Source organism: Panthera leo, chromosome B4, assembly GCF_018350215.1.
Source record: "Panthera leo isolate Ple1 chromosome B4, P.leo_Ple1_pat1.1, whole genome shotgun sequence".
NCBI classification, from domain to species: domain Eukaryota; kingdom Metazoa; phylum Chordata; class Mammalia; order Carnivora; family Felidae; genus Panthera; species Panthera leo.
Window position 1 is genome coordinate 54794587 of NC_056685.1, and position 10146 is coordinate 54804732.

Below are 10146 nucleotides of genomic sequence, written 5' to 3' on the forward strand. Positions count from 1 at the left end.
AAGAAAAAGGCACTCAGACATACCAGAATGCCAATCACCCACACAGATGTAATAGACAAGCTTGGGGCACAAAGCAACTTGGCACAAACTCACCTGGATGTACATCCCAACCCCCCAACACACACACACACACACACACACACACACACACACACACGACATGCAAACCTGGGTACGCACTTCTCCAGACAATTTTGCTCATGCACATCACTGCCTAACACAACTCAGGGCACCCTCCAGTGGGCCCCAATACTTCTCCTAGCAAATTCAGAACATCCAGCCTAGCTTTCAGCATCTGCTCCCCTTCACTCCCCTTCATGCTGGTTCCCCAGTCCAAGTATTTATTCCAGGTTAGCAAAGCTGTCTCCTGCCTGCCTTATGTTTGCTTATCCTGCTTCAGAAACAACAGAGACAGGTTCTCTTCTTTTCCTCCTCCACCCTATGCCCTGTTGGGTTTCTCCTTCCACAGCCCACTCATAACTCCCTTCCTCCAGGCAGCATGCCCTGATAAACTAACTGACTCTGATTCTCAATTTGCCTTTGTCCTTTGCACTTGTTGGTCTGTGTTGTGTCAGTGTCACCAGGTTACTTTGCATATTAGTTGGTATGGAAAGGACTGTGAGCTCCCCAAGGGCAGGACCACTGGACCAAGTATTTCAGGCAAATTCAGGCCTCACCCTCCAGTACGAGGCTGGGAATGCTCCTGGGTGCACCACTACCTGGTTTCAGAAACACACAGAAACATTAAACTTGGGCTCCAGCAGCCACTAGGAATGTCTCCTGTCACATGCTGCAAGCATCTCCTTCACAATGACCTTTCAGAGCCATTTTGGAGGAAGGCACATCCTCCACTGTGTCTTCCCACATTCACCTTGTATTTAACTGGAAATACTGCTTCCCAACTGGGTTCTCACCCTCCTCTCCAGCATCAGAAAAAAAACTTGGCAACTCTCAAAAATCAGATCCACCCCAAGGACGAACGTGTGTCTCTGGTGAGGATGCTCAGGGCTGTGCTGCAGGCTGTGAAGCCAATCCCCACAGAGGATGCCAGGTGACCAGGCACCTGCAGCAGCAGTTGTAAGTGCTCCTGTGAAGAAGATGGTTGTGTGGAATAGGTTAATTGTACTTAAAACAAGAGAGAGACAAAATCACCCTAAAAAAGCACTCACTAAGTGCCCCCCACTGGGTGGTTTTATCCCAGCCCAGCCTCTCTGGGGAGACAGGTGTCCTGCTTGCTCCCCCTTTACCCTCATCTGCTTCTCAACAGCCTGTCTCTCTCCCTGCTCCTCTCTCCCTCCTGTAGTGAGGGCCCCCCTCCCTCTCCCTGTGTCTCTGCACACCAGCCTCCATCATATTCCTTCTCCTGCTCTGTCTCCTTCTGTCTTCTGTCCATGTCTCTACTCCCTGCTTCACTCTGTTTCTCTCCCTCTGATCTCAGTCAGGGCTCTGCCATTTCTTCTCCATCTCAGTCTTTCTCTAACTCACATCTTTTTTTTTTTTTTTTTTTTTTTTTTTTTTTTTTTTTTTTTTCTAACTCACATCTTATTCCTATTCTCCCCCCTTCACCTCCACTGCTCAGAGCAGTCCTTCATGCGGGGTGTGGGGTCTCCTTCAGCACCAGAGGATGCTGCCATTTTGTATGGAGCTCTGGTTGTGTTCCTGCCATACACACACACACACACATACACACACACACAAAGTCTGCATCCAACCTTCTGTTCTACCTGTCTCTTCTCATAGATCTGTCTTTGGTTCTGGGTCCATGGCTTTCAGACCCCTGAGCCTGGGTCCAATTCATGTCCCTGAGTCTATGTCTGACTCTACTATCTCTGGCCTCTGGGTATCTCTCTGTTTCTGTTTTGGATCTTCTGCTGTGCTCTCTGGACGCTCCTCTCTTTCCTCTCTCCTGTCACTGGGTCTGTCTCTGTGTCTATTGATCCTGTCTGTCTCTCTTGATTCTGTCTGTCTCTCTTGATTCTGTATCTTTGTCTCTTGGACTCTCCATGGTGCTCTTACCCACTCTGCCTTATTGTTCCAATTCTGTTGGTTTTGGCTTGAATTTACTGGGCCTTTCTGCCCATGTCCCTGTGTCCAACTGCAACCTTCTCTGCCTCCCCCATGCTGTTGTGTGATTCAAGGGATTGACTGTCATAGAGAGTGCAATGGGGTGTGGCAGGCAGCCCTTTGTGTGGAAGATGGACAGCTGGAAGATTAGAATGCACAGGTTTCTTACTGAATATTCTCCAGGACTCTAGATGTGAGTCACCTCCCTGTCTGCTTTGCTGGCGGGTGAGGCATTGAGGCTTGGCCCTACCCATGCCCACTTTGTCAACTGGAGCTACTGGAAATTCTGGGAGGGCACTCAATGTACCCTTCAGCCAGGTATCTATGAGTCTGGAGCATTCTGTGAGAAGAGGAGTGAGGAGAGGCAGAAGGCCACTTCGAGGTGTTTTGCAGAGGTGAAGAACAAAAAGCCTGAAAGCTTTGCCTCTGCATCCTGGGTGAGAACTTCCCAGCAGCTCCTTGTACCCCTTAGAGAAGCCCACATGGGGCAACAAGTCCAGGGAGGGAATGTGGCAGGTTTTCAAATGTCTCTCTTTTATCCCTTGTGGCACCTGTAATGCTTCTTGGACATAGGAAGCTCTCAATAAAGTCATTAGTTCATTTTTCACTGGGTCCCCCAAAATAAGTACCTAAATAAGTGGAACTCAATCTCATTCAATATTCCCTCCCATTCCCACCCTCCACTCGCTCACCCCCAGCAAGTCAATATCTGCAGCCACGACAGTTTCCCCTGCAAAGCCTTCCAAGCACCCCAGTGATCATTAGACACCAGCTCAAATCCCAGTCATTCCAACCCCTCCTCCTCCATTACTTACCTGGTGTCACTCCCTCCTCCTAACCTCCCCCTTCCCCACCAAATGGCACTTGGCCCCCGGTGTCTCCCCAAAGACAGGCAATCACCAATGAGCACTAAGCACTAGAAGGGGAGGGTCAAGGGCAGCCTTGTGGGTGGGAGGGGATTCCAGAGCTAGCAGATAAGGAGTCCCATCAGCATCTGCCAAATATGCCATCTCCCTCCAGCATCCTATCTCTTGCCTCCTGGCTCCTGCCAATCCACCTCCCTGTTGAGGCTGAGGGACTGAACTGAGGTGCAAATTCATGGAAACCTAGAAACATAATGCTTGGTCAGCCCCAGGCTCATTTTCTCCAGGAATGTCACTACACCTGCAATCTTTCTTTGAAAACTCCCAAACACCCTGGGAAACTGGGGGTGTAGATGGAATCCAAGGAGGAAGAGAAGTTTCTTTCTCTGTTCAATATCTTGATCTCAGCCCCCTGTCTCCACTGCACATCTCCAAAAGCAGAAAACTTCAGACAATGGCAAAAAAAAAGAGATAAATCTCGGGAAGACTCTCTCAGCCTTAAGGAGGTTGTGAGTGCCTCCAGAAACCAGAGGAGATGGGGGGAAAGTGTGGTTGGACTACCAAACATGTCTTTTCCACTTGTAGGCAATTTCCACCAGGGGTAAAGGATGCTGCTGCCCTGGGAACTTGAGGGGAACATTCTCAGCAGTAACCACTGAAGGGCTTGGTGGCCACAAGAGGGCGGCAGAGAATGTTTCTCCCTGCAGAGCCAGCCCTGGGCTCTGGGTCCTGAGATAGGCCTGGGCTACCCATGCTGGGCGAATCTTTGGCTCCAGCAAGAACCCATGAATTTCTGAATTCTGGGTTCCCCTCCTGCAGCCCTTTCCACCTGTATCCATTATTCCCTTTGGCCCCTGAAATGCCTTCCTCTACTCCAGACCCCTTCCCTTTTCTGGTCCCAGCACTGAGGCTGCTGGCACAGAAGGGCTGTGTGGCTTTTCATATAGCAGGTGACATCCCAGCTCAAAAGGTGATGCTTCACAGTGACCCAGCTGATAATTAGAGCCAGAACTAGAACCCACATTTTCTTGCTTCCCAATCTGGGGGTCTTCCCATCTGTTCTGACTGTTGCTTCTAACAGAAAAGCATACTTCGTAGGCCCCAGTGGGAAGCCTGCTTACAAACCATGGTTTAAAAAACCCGCCAAAGCTGCACCCTTCCCCATGTGATATATGTTTACATATATGACTGATGTACACAGGACTGTTAACCACGGAGCACAGACACATACACCACAAACACTGTGCTGTGTGCACCCTCACCCTCAGCACACACACCCCTCTGCCCCTCAGAATCCCACGGCCCCTGCCCCTCTCTTCCTATTTCATGAGCTGCAAGAGGAACTTCTCTTCATTCATCATTTTCTCTTTGTCCTATGTCTCCAGAGGCTCTTCAAAGTTGCAGCCAGGGAAGCACTTTCCTGTTCGAATCTGGTCCCTCCTTCCACAGCCTCTGTTTCCCCTGTTTCCCCTGGCAGAGCTTGGAGTAACAGGGGAAACAGAGGGAAAACTGGTGGTCTCTGAGCTCCCTTCTCTGAAACTGCCCTGTTAATCACCACCCTCCTGCCCAGGAAAGGTCTGACCCATCTGTGATCCACCAGCTTTAGCCCCACATCCTCTCAGTGTCCCTACACTCTGACCCACTTCCCTATCTAGAAGAAGCTACTTCCATACTTGGGGGAAGGGGTGCTGGGATCCAATTTCACAAACTCAGCCTGATCTTATCTGGCACAAAGTCAACAAGAGGATCTGAATTATGCTCAGTAAGAACTTCCCAGCACAAGGTGTGAGAAAGCCTCAGTTTCTGTGACATTCACTAAGAATGCATACAGGGCCTTATCAATGGCTTCCAAGGGACAGGGACTTGGTTGGGACCTGTCTGGCTAATACTGACAGAGAGAAGTTTTCACTGTGATTCTTGTCATCCTAGCCTCAGAAGGTGGCACTCAAAGACTTCTGGGGACTCTATGGCTCTCAGATAGAATGGGTGGATCCTAGAGTTAGGAACTGCAGCCTGGTTCCATCATTCCCAAATCTTGGGGGTGGGGGTGAGGAGAGAGTAGGCCTGAACCCTCCACTGACTGGTCACCTTCCCACCTTGGCCCCACCTTTTTATGGCCCTCCCTGGTCAGAGCAGGGCCTGTGAGCTCTTCCAATGCAAGCCCTGAGTGAAGGGATCATGACCCAGTCTCCACCCAGCCTCAGACCCAGGACCCTTATGCCATCCCCCTGTGCCTGGCAGGACAGAGGCACCCACTGCTCAGGCTATGCAATCCCCCAGACCTCAAGCACAGACAGCCTTCCTCTTCTGCCCTGTACCTCCCCCACCACATACTACAGCCTGAAACCTGCTGGAACTTTGCACAAATCAAATCAAAGACACCTTTGGCTATGAGGTTTCAGGCTCCCCTGGGACAGCACCCACACATACACAGATGCACACACACACCTGCACACATGCACACACACACACAGAGATGCTTACACTCATACATACACACACACATATACACACCCACACATCACCTTCTCACATATATGCAACACAAAGACACATACTCACTAACTCACACATTTATAGTTAACACACACAAATATACACACTTTTATACACTCATCAAACACACTTGTGCACATTTACACTCCACTCTATTCCTTTCTTCTAAGGATCCAGAGCCCAGTCTTATAGATTCTAGAGATCTAGAATGTCCAGGAGAGAGCATGGAAACCCACAGGAAACCTATTTCAAGTTTTCTGCCCACACTGGCACTCCTTTGCTATATTCCCTTCCTGCCACCAGTGTTCTAAGACTCTGGCCCACACCATGGAAGGGGAACCTGTAGAGGTAATTCATTCATTCATACAACAAGCACTTTTGAGCATCTATCCACCGTCTCCCACCTCTCCCCACCCCCAGGCCTGAAGCTGACGTAGACACATAACAAAGTAAGACGTTCTGCCCAGTGGTGTGGTGGAAGGAGCAAGAGCACAGGAGTCAAGGACCTGAGTTCGAATCCAGATTTGCCTATTAATAAGCTAATTTATCTTGGGCCCTTGACATAGCCTCTCTGAGCCTCAGTTTCATCACCTGTAAGATGGGATTAATAAAATTTACCCAATAATTGTGTGAAGATAAAGACAGATAAAGCTTCCGAAAGGCATATGTCCACTGTGGAAAGCTGTCCCATTCAAAACCCCAGTCCCTGTGGTGAGCATCTCCCCCAAAACCTTCCACCCTGCTTTCCCTGAAACAGAAACAGAAACAGAAACAGAAACAGAAACAGAAACAGAAACAGAAACAGAAACAGAAACAGAAACAGAAACATCACCCTGATGGGCAATCCATGCACTTGCCCTGGGTTAAGGGGAAGCAGGAATGATACCTCTACGCTATTGCTCAGGTGGCCTCCTCAGCTCCCATTCAGAATCAAGCCTCAGCCTGAGTGGGAAGTGGCTCTGAAGGTCTTACCCTCACCTTCCTGGGACCCTCCAGTGACCCACAAACACCCTTGCTTTCCCTGCCACAGCCTGTACTCCCTACATTCTTCCCAGGCCCTGACTGCTTCTGAAGTGCTGTCTTCCCCTTCTCCCAGTGGGATCCTCCTTCAGCCCTCCTTCCAGACAACCCACCACCCTGACCCTCTCTGATTTTCCATCTGGCATTGCCCTATCCTGGTTCCTCCACCTCCTGCCTGCCCAACCTCATCCCTCTGACCCCTGCACTGCCCACCTCCCACCAGTTCCTTCCCACCTTGATCACCTTCCACCCCACCAGCCTGCCTCCCTCCCCTCCTGGCTCACTTCCCCAGACAACTCCACCTCCCAGTGGGCTCCACTTTCCCATTACCTCCATCTCTCCACCCAGCTATCCTACCATTTTGCCCAATTTCAAGTCATTTCTACGTCTGTTTTCACACCTCTCACACCCTCCAGAATCTAAGGAGTAGAGCAGGACTCAGAGCCCAATGAAAGGAAGGACAATTGGCTCCTACTTTCTCTTCCTGCCCTCTGTCTGCCATCTCCGCCTTCTCTTCCTGCGGGCAGATTCAGACAGGTGCTGAAGAGCCATCTCTCCATTAGGAAAGTGATGGGCAGGGGTTCACAGAATAACAGGGTGACCAGGGGAAACCTGCAGAGCACTTGAGTCCCACCTGGGAGAAGTCTGCCTACCGTGGCGAGCCATCCCCTCCTGAGTAGCCTGGGGGCAGGGACAGCCCACAGCTCAGTCCCACCCCAGGTTAGATGGGACCTTTGGCAGCCCTGGGATCTCAGGATGGCCTGATTACCTGGTCACCCCAAAGCCACTCCATCTCAGGAGACAAAAGAGGCAAATGGTGACTGTTCATATCTGCTGGTCCCACCACCTGCTCCTCCACTCATGCTGGAGGGAGACTCGCTCAGCTCCTAGCAGAGGTTTGTGGGAGAGAAAGGAAACCACTTGTCCTCTGCATCTTTTCCGGTCCAGGATTACTGATGTCTGAGAGCCCAGCAGACGCCCATAATTTCCCAGTTAGCCATGTGTGTTCAGGAGCGGACTTGCACCTCCACATGGAAGCCAAGAATTCCCCCCGAGTCTCGCCTTGTTTCCTGCCTGTTTGCTACATGTGGTCTCCCCTTCACCCGCCATACCTGGCTGAACCCCAACACTCATGGGGACAGGATCTCTCTCTATGCACCCCTATTCATCTTGCTCCATCCCTGTATCAGGCCCAGGATTTCTGCTCCAGAAAACCAGCCGCAGTGTCTGCTCCTAGGAAGTTCTTCCTCTCCTCTCACTTGAATCTTTCTTGCTGCTGTAAGTCCTGTCCCCAGGAAATTGGGGGGCTGTCTCCCAACCTTCCCTTCCCCCACTTCTTCAGGGTCCCCATGGCATGTCCCAAATATCTAGGTTCCAGATCCCAGGCTTCAGAAGAAGCTTCTGGCCTCCGAGATCAACCCAGGAGCTGAGGGGTCTGAGGATCTGTGTGGGCTGCAAGGGGAAGGCAGTGGTTTCTGGGGTGAGAATGGCATAAGAACATTTTGGGGCTCAGTGCACACAGTGGGTGTGTAATAAGTGTGAAATGGCCCATTGTGAAGCTGAACTTAGTGAGGTGAGCAAGGATAGAGGGGAAGGAATGAGGCTGGACTGGTCTGAAGTGTGTGATCCCCATTCTCTTCCCTTCCCTTCTGGGCCACCTGGAGAGAACATGCTCTAAGATAAGACCTGAGCCTGGAGTCCTCCCTAAGCAGAGGGGGTGTCCTCTCCTCCATCCACCTCCACCCAGCCCAGCTCAGAACACCAGGACACCCATCCTCAAGAGCCCAGCCTCTGCACTCCAACCCCACCAGCCACACACATCCTCTCTTCAGCCAGGGCTCGCAGATCTCTGATCCCACACCTTGCATACCAGGCTGAATGCCCCCCTTCTGGCAGAATCTTAGGTGACCTCTTTGAGTCACCTGGGCCCCTCTAGTCAACCTAGGAGTCTTTAAACATTAGCTAGCACCCTAAGCCCAAATGATGATTAATCTTTCTTGTGTACATATAGATCATGCATTCTTTTCTAGAAAGGAACAGAGCCCTTATGCACATCATGAAACAGAAACCAAAGACTCTTGCATAACCTCCCCCCACCCCCCGCACCAAGGAACAAGACCCCCTTGAACCACCCCCAGGAACTAGGATAGCTGGCACCATCAAGTCTGGACATATTTTTAAAAATGTTAGGGACCACTGTATTGCCTTTACTGATGGACTGCCCTGAGCTCCTTTAAAAATCCCTGGGCCAGGTAGAAACCTGGGAGTTGGCCTTTGAACAAGAGTCTACCCTCTCCCCAGGTGGCAGGCCTCCTGAATAAAGCTCATATTCGTTTCCAATCAAAATTCTTCTCTTGAGTATGGCTTTTCAAGCGATGGGCTGCTGAAATTGAGTCTTGGTAACACTCTGGGCTCTGAAGAGCTGAGCTCTTGGGCTTTGAGACACCCCACCACCACCTCCTCCTAGATCCTTCTCATTCTTGGACACCAGAGGAGCACTAATTAATTAGCTTGTGCAATCAGCCATAGGCACAATCTCTCAGCAATCTCTCACCACTCCTGACTGCCCCTGCACAGATGCAGTCTACACCAGGACCAGGCCACTGCTCTCAGGAAGGAGGGCACACATCTTCCATAGCTGAGGTCCATGTATATAGTATTCATGTGTCCCATATAGCAGACAAAGGGGGTCTGTACTATGGGACTGAAAGGTCTCATGACTCAGCCATGCTTGTGCTCCTCCTGTGCCCTGAGTCTGACAGCTCTCACTCCCACACAGGACAGATTCAGATGTGCTGACCTGCAGTGTTTTCTCCAGGTTCACCTGGGCACTGCCTGGACACAGCTAAGGGCCTCTCCCTATGATATTGGAGCCCTGCTCATACTCTCACCTGGGGATACAGCCTCAGTAGGAAACAAGCACAAGTCCACAGGCTTTGCACATACATGGAGGGAGAGGAAAAAACATCCCCTGGGATCTGGTAGGGAGTCTTCCTTCATACCACAGCAACCATTGTTGCCTCTTCCCAACACTGCAGGGCCCAAGTGCACACTGAGGTGCTCCTCCTCCATGGACTACAGCCTCATGCCCCAGCGTCCTCCTCAAGGCACAGACAGCCCCCTCCATCATCAAAGGGTTATGTTGGCATTGGTTTCCAACCCAGAGTGGCTCTTTACACATAAGTCTCCACCACTTTAGCCTTGGGAACAGAACTGGGGGTGGGAGGGACCTAGTAAAAGTTCCTTTTAATACTTGTGCCAGTGTGGCAGCTGAGGCTATGATGGATGGCCAAGAGGCCAGGCTGATGGCCATTACCATGTGGCTTGTGACCAGGGCCACATTGGAGTGGGAAGTAGTGGGCTAGGTGCCCAAGCACTCCACCCTCAAAATGCCACACAATCTGTGAGTGAAAAGAGACAGAAAGAGGGACCCAGATAGATAAAAACAAGGACATTCCCTGAGACCAGACTAAGCCAATCTCTGTCCCCATCCTGGCCCCTCAACAGCCACTCCTTCCCCCACAACTCTGACCCAGGCACAAAGGGGAAGTCACCCTATACTGACAGGACAGATGCCAACCACTTGTTTCTTTTCCAGTATGACCAGCCCAACTTTAAATAACAGGAACCAGGGCTTTAGGGTGCAACTAGAAAAAAAGAGAAGGATGATTCTTCATTTAGGAGAGGGGCTGAGAGTTGGAGG